The following is a 7,630-nucleotide window of genomic DNA, read 5'->3' as shown; positions in this document are numbered from 1 at the left end:
AACTGTTAATTCATAATGCCAGTGTCATGGAAGTATGTAACCAATAGCCAGTATGGTAACATTCTTCCATGACTATTTGCAGAAATTACATCCGTTTGAAATGGAAGCAATCAGAAAACTAATTAAAATGCAAATGGATAAAGAGAAAAAAATAGTTATTCATAGACATACAAGGAAATATGCCAAAATGCAGGAAAATATGGTCGAGACAGCAATAGAGACTCTTTACACATTCTCACCATTTTCGTTGCATCTCACGTCAAAGGCACTGCACGTGAATGTAGACACATTTCGTTTGATATCTAACTCAGTGTATTTAAAATATAGAAGAAAATTAACATAATATTTTAACTGCTGCAAATATTGCTAAACATTCGCGTGCTTGCGTGTATCTATTATGCTATTATATGCTTATGAATATAGTAGATTTCAATATGTAGATTCTGGAGATCATCAAAAAAGAAGAAAATCATCTCACAAGTTTGAACATTATTTTTTCATAGCATAAAGTGAGAAATTTATTGTAAAATCATAAATAATAACATTTACATGTCTACACACTTGACAAATGACACCTATTTCATACTTTACGTTTCACAACACACAGACAGACACGTATATCAATCACAGTTAAAACAGTTCCAACCAATAGCTGATCAAGGATCTAAATTTTAAATTAACATAGAGAAGATGTAGGGTTGAGCCAACTTCTGCTAACTTGCTAGTCAGGTACAAGCGATATCGTGATTTAAAAACATCAGACGTACCTACTCAATTATTTGGAACCACTTTCTCCCCTTTTTGGTTACTTTAATTAGAGCGCTAATCCCAGGTAAGCACTACTATGACATTAGGGGATGTTAACAGTCGTTATATGCTGTCGTAACATGCCAAACCGCGTCTGTATGACGTTGACTTGTTTATGCCGTGTATCGACATATGTTTACCCAGGTGGGTTTAAATGTAGCCCGTGGGGAAGGAACATTTGTGTTTGTCCATTGGACACATTCTTGAATGGATTTCAAAATGTTGCTTTTCGAGTTTGAATATTTGGAATCCAACACAAGATTGAGAAACGATGTACATTGACATTTGCAGGGTGATCTACACAGTCACATTTAAGCAGTTAGGGGTGGTCATCTTGATGGGAATGCGGGATGAGACGGAAGCGGCGGCGAGATTTCTGCGAGTGAAAAAATGACGTATTTACTCATCACATGGGGATGATGCTTTCAGCTGTGCGTTTCTTTGTCAAAAAAAGGGGGGGGGGGGGGGTTAGCCTAGTGGCAAGTGGTTAAAGCGTCCGCTCGTCATGCCGAAGACCCGGGTTCGATTCTCCATATGGGTACAATGTGTTAAGCCCATTTCTGGTGTCCCCCGCCGTGATGTTGCTGGAATATTGCTAAAATCATCCTCACTAAAAACCATACCCACTCACCCCCTGAAGGAGAGAAAAAACAAATAGGCCATTGTTATGATGTCAAAATATTTAAGGTTTAAACTGGATAAGCTCAACATAATCCTTAACTGAGTCTGTTATGTAATGCAAGATGGTTTCAGAACATACATTCTTACATTTAAAGTAAAACTACACAGAGCCTCTTTGTCGATCGGAATACTTCAACAACATGTTCAAAATTTAAACAGGACCAACATTTCTCTGGGCTGTGAACTGAAAATCCTATCTGGGCTGTCTGGAGCTGGAGGTAGCCATGGCTGCCAGCGAGTTCTCGCGTGCCACAGTCCCAGGTCATTATACAGATGAATTAATGATATCAGTTATATTAATTGTTAATTAACTTTTTACAGCTCCATGTTACCCACCCGATCCGAGTAGCGTGACGCACCTGGGTCACTGGGATAGGAAGGTGATGAGGCTTAAACAACGGGACAATGGTTATCAGTGTCAGTAGGGGAATAGTTAAAACACGCGGCAGGTTTGTTTGTTGATCTTGGTGATATGACTCGACAAAGGATTATGACGTTTTGTTCGGTTCATCATTGGGGCTCGTCACACTCGGGACCCATGTTGCAATTTAGATTCTTGTTTTTGTTTTGTTGTATTAACACTTTTGTTTTGTTGTGTTAACACTGCTGGTACAGATTTTGTTACAGCGTTGTCAGAAACAGATGATTATTAGTATTGTTCTCTAGTTTATGTTTTGAAATCGAATTACCCTGGAATCGTCACTGGTTTGTATTATATTTAAAGGAGAAAAGACCGGACACAATAAACTGAACTTCTGGAATATTTTCCCAATGTGCGTACGTTATATACGAAGAAGATACATATGCAAATGTTCAAAGACAAAAACTGGATTAGAAATCGATTATCCATGAACACGTCAAACTTTCCACCCTTCACCACAACAGCTGATAATTTAAATATACATGTACACATCAGTGTGATTTTGTAACCATCCCTGATTCCGTTTTACTGTTGTATCTGAAAAAACAATAAACAAGAGAGCTTTGAAAATCAGCAACATTCTTCCTGATAAAACTTAAGGGTTCCACACCTTGATACAACTAACGTCATTAGTCATATCGTATAGTCCTTACAAACCCATGGTAGTATAGTGCTGACAACCCCACTGTCGTATAGTGCTGACAAACCCATGGTCGTATAGTGCTCACAAACCCATGGTTGTGTAGTGCTGACCACTGTCGTATAGTGCTGACAAACCCATGGTAGTATAGTGCTGACAACCCCACTGTCGTATAGTGCTGACAAACCCATGGTCGTATAGTGCTGACAAACCCATGTTTGTGTAGTGCTGACAAACCCATGGTCCTATAATGATGACACACCCATGGTCGTATAATGCTGACAAACCAATGGTCGTGTAGTGCTAACAAACTCATGGTCGTATAATGCTTACAAACCCATGGTCGTATAGTGCTGACAAACCCATGGTCGTATAGTGCTGACAAACTCATGGTCGTATAGTGGTGACAAACCCATGGTCGTAAAATGCTGACAAACCCATGGTCGTATAGTGCTGACAAACCCATGGTCGTGTAGTGCTGACAAACCCATGGTCGTATAATGCTGACAAACCCACTGTCGTATAGTGCTGACAAATCCATGGTCGTATAACGCTGACAAACCCAAGGTCGTGTAGTGCTGACAAACCCATGGTTCTATAATGCTGACAAGCCTATGGTCGTATAATGCTGACAAACCCATGGTCGTATAGTGGTGACAAACCCATGGCCGTATAGTGCTGACAAACCCATGGTCGTATAGTGCTGACAAACCCATGGTCGTGTAGTGCTGACAAACCCACTGTCGTATAGTGGTGACAAACCCATGGTCGTTTAGTGCTTACGAACCCATGGTCGTATAGGGCTGACAAACTCATGGTTGAGTAGTGCTGACAAACCCACAGTCGTATAATGCTGACAATCCCATGGTCGTATAGTGGTGACAAACTCATGGTCGTATAATGCTGACAAACCCATGGTCGTATAATGCTGACAAACCCATGGTCGTATAGTGCTTACAAACCCATGGTCGTATAGTGCTGACAAACTCATGGTTGAGTAGTGCTGACAAACCCATGGTAGTATAGTGCTGACAAACCCATGGTCGTATAGTGCTGACAAACTCATGGTCGTATAATGCTGACAAACCCATGGTCGTATAGTGCTGACAAACCCATGGTCGTATAGTGCTGACAAACTCATGGTCGTATAGTGCTGACAAACCCATGGTCGTATAATGCTGACAAACCCATGGTCGTATAATGCTGACAAACCCATGGTCGTATAATGCTGACAAACCCATGGTCGTATAGTGCTGACAAACCCATGGTCGTATAGTGCTGACAAACCCATGGTCGTATAGTGCTGACAAACCCATGGTCGTATAGTGCTGACAAACCCATGGTCGTATAATGCTGACAAACCCATGGTCGTATAGTGCTGACAAACCCATGGTCGTATAGTGCTGACAAACCCATGTTCGTATAATGCTGACAAACCCATGGTCGTATAGTGGTGACAAACCTATGGTCGTAAAATGCTGACAAACCCATGGTCGTATAATGCTGACAAACCCATGGTCGTGTAGTGCTGACCACTGTCGTGTAGTGCTGACAAAACCATGGTCGTATAATGCTGACAAACCCACTGTCGTATAGTGCTGACAAACCCATGGTCCTATAATGTTGACAAACCCATGGTCGTATAATGCTGACCAACCAAGGTCGTGTAGTGCTGACAAACCCATGGTCCTATAATGTTGACAAACCCACTGTCGTATATTGCTGACAAACCCATGGTCGTATAGTGCTGACAAACTCATGGCCGTATAGTGCTGACAAACCCATGGTCGTATAGTGCTGACAAACCCATGGTCGTATAGTGCTGACAAACCCATGGTCGTAGTGCTGACAAACCCATGGTCGTATAGTGCTGACAAACCCATGGTCGTTTAGTGCTGACAAACCCATGGTCGTATAATGCTGACAAACCCACTGTCGTATATTGCTGACAAACCCATGGTCATATAGTGCTGACAAACCCATGGTCGTATAGTGCTGACAAACCCATGGTCGTATAATGCTGACAAACCCACTGTCGTATAGTGCTGACAAACCCATGGTCGTATAATGCTGACAAACCCATGGTCGTATAGTGCTGACAAACCCATGGTCGTATAATGCTGACAAACCCATGGTCGTATAGTGCTGACAAACCCATGGTCGTATAGTGCTGACAAACCCACTGTCGTATAGTGCTGACAAACCCATGGTCGTAAAATGCTGACAAACCCATGGTCGTGTAGTCCTGACAAACCCATGGTCCTATAATGCTGACAAACCCATGGTCGTATAATGCTGACAAACCCATGGTCGTGTAGTGCTGACAAACCCACTGTCGTATGGTGCTGACAAACCCACTGTCGTATAGTGCTGACAAACCACTGGTCGTAAAATGCTGACAAACCCAAGGTCGTGTAGTGCTGACAAACCCATGGTCCTATAATGCTGACAAACCCATGGTCGTGTAGTGCTGACAAACCCACTGTCGTATGGTGCTGACAAACCCATGGTCGTATAGTGGTGACAAACCCATGGTCGTATAGTGCTGACAAACCCATGGTCGTATAGTGCTGACAAACCCATGGTCGTGTAGTGCTGACAAAACCGTGGTCGTATAATGCTGACAAACCCACTGTCGTATAGTGCTGACAAACCCATGGTCGTATAATGCTGGCAAACCCATGGTCGTGTAGTGCTGACAAACCCATGGTCCTATAATGCTGACAAACCCATGGTCGTATAATGCTGTCAAACCCATGGTCGTGTAGTGCTGACAAACCCACTGTCGTATGGTGCTGACAAACCCACTGTCGTATAGTGCTGACAAACCCATGGTCGTATAATGCTGACAAACCCAAGGCCGTGTAGTGCTGACAAACCCATGGTCCTATAATGCTGACAAACCCATGGTCGTATAATGCTGACAAACCCATGGTCGTATAGTGGTGACAAAGCCATGGTCGTATAGTGCTTACAAACCCATGGTCGTATAGTGCTGACAAACCCACTGTCGTATAGTGCTGACAAACCCATGGTCGTGTAATGCTTACAAACCCACTCTCGTATGGTGCTGACAAACCCATGGTCGTATAGTGCTGACAAACTCATGGTCGTTCAGTGCTGACAAACCCATGGTCGTGTAATGCTGACAAACCCATGGTATGGTGTGCTGACAAACCCATGGTCGTATAGTGCTGACAAACCCATGGTCGTTTAGTGCTGACAAACCCATGGTCGTATAGTGCTGACAAACCCATGGTCGTATAATGCTGACAAACCCATGGTCGTATAGTGCTGACAAACCCATGGTCGTATAGTGCTGACAAACCCATGGTCGTATAATGCTGACAAACCCATGGTCATATAGTGCTGACAAACCCATGTTCGTATAGTGCTGACAAACCCATGGTCGTATAGTGCTGACAAACCCATGGTCGTATAGTGCTGACAAACCCATGTTCGTATAATGCTGACAAACCCATGGTCGTATAGTGCTGAAACCCAAAAACCCATGGTCGTAAAATGCTGACAAACCCATGGTCGTGTAGTGCTGACAAACCCATGGTCGTATAATGCTGACAAACCCATGGTCGTAGTGCTGACAAACCCACTGTCGTATGGTGCTGACAAACCATGCTGATAAACAAACCCACTGTCGTATAGTGCTGACAAACCCATGGTCGTATAGTGCTGACAAACCCATGGTCGTATAAGTGCTGACAAACCCATGGTCGTGTAGTGCTGACAAAACCATGGTCGTATAATGCTGACAAACCCATGGTCGTATAATGCTGACAAACCCATGGTCGTATAGTGCTGACAAACCCATGGTCGTATAATGCTGACAAACCCATGGTCGTATAGTGCTGACAAACCCATGGTCGTATAATGCTGACAAACCCATGGTCGTATAATGCTGACAAACCCATGGTCGTATAGTGCTGACAAACCCATGGTCGTAGTGCTGACAAACCCATGGTCGTATAATGCTGACAAACCCACTGTCGTATAGTGCTGACAAACCCATGGTCCTATAATGTTGACAAACCCATGGTCGTATAATGCTGACAAACCCATGGTCGTATAGTGCTGACAAACCCATGGTCGTATAATGCTGACAAACCCACTGGTCGTATGGTGCTGACAAACCCATGGTCGTATAGTGCTGACAAACCCATGGTCGTATAGTGCTGACAAACCCATGGTCGTATATGGTGCTGACAAACCCATGGTCGTATAATGCTGACAAACCCATGGTCGTATAGTGCTGACAAACCCACTGTCGTATGACTGAAACCCATGGTCGTATAGTGCTGACAAACCCATGGTCGTATAGTGCTGACAAACCCATGGTCGTATAGTGCTGACAAACCCATGGTCGTATAATGCTGACAAACCCATGGTCGTATAATGCTGACAAACCCATGGTCGTATAGTGCTGACAAACCCACTGTCGTATAGGTGCTGACAAACCCACTGTCGTATAGTGCTGACAAACCCACTGGTCGTATAATGCTGACAAACCCATGGTCGTATAGTGCTGACAAACCCATGGTCCTATAATGCTGACAAACCCATGGTCGTGTAGTGCTGACAAACCCACTGTCGTATAGTGGTGCTGACAAACCCATGGTCGTATAGTGCTGACAAACCCATGGTCGTATAGTGCTGACAAACCCATGGTCGTATAGTGCTGACAAACCCATGGTCGTGTAGTGCTGACAAACCCATGGTCGTATAATGCTGACAAAACCCATGGTCGTATAGTGCTGACAAACCCATGGTCGTATAATGCTGACAAACCCATGGTCGTATAATGCTGACAAACCCATGGTCGTATAGTGCTGACAAACCCATGGTCGTATAATGCTGACAAACCCATGGTCGTATAGTGCTGACAAACCCATGGTCGTATAATGCTGACAAACCCACTGTCGTATAGTGCTGACAAACCCATGGTCGTATAATGCTGACAAACCCATGGTCGTGTAGTGCTGACAAACCCATGGTCGTATAATGCTGACAAACCCATGGTCGTATAATGCTGACAAACCCATGGTCGTATAGTGCTGACAAACCCA

The sequence above is a fragment of the Haliotis rubra genome, unplaced genomic scaffold (assembly GCF_003918875.1).
Source record: "Haliotis rubra isolate DU_JTF1 unplaced genomic scaffold, ASM391887v1 Scf447, whole genome shotgun sequence".
NCBI lineage: Eukaryota > Metazoa > Mollusca > Gastropoda > Lepetellida > Haliotidae > Haliotis > Haliotis rubra.
This window is presented reverse-complemented; position numbering follows the sequence as displayed.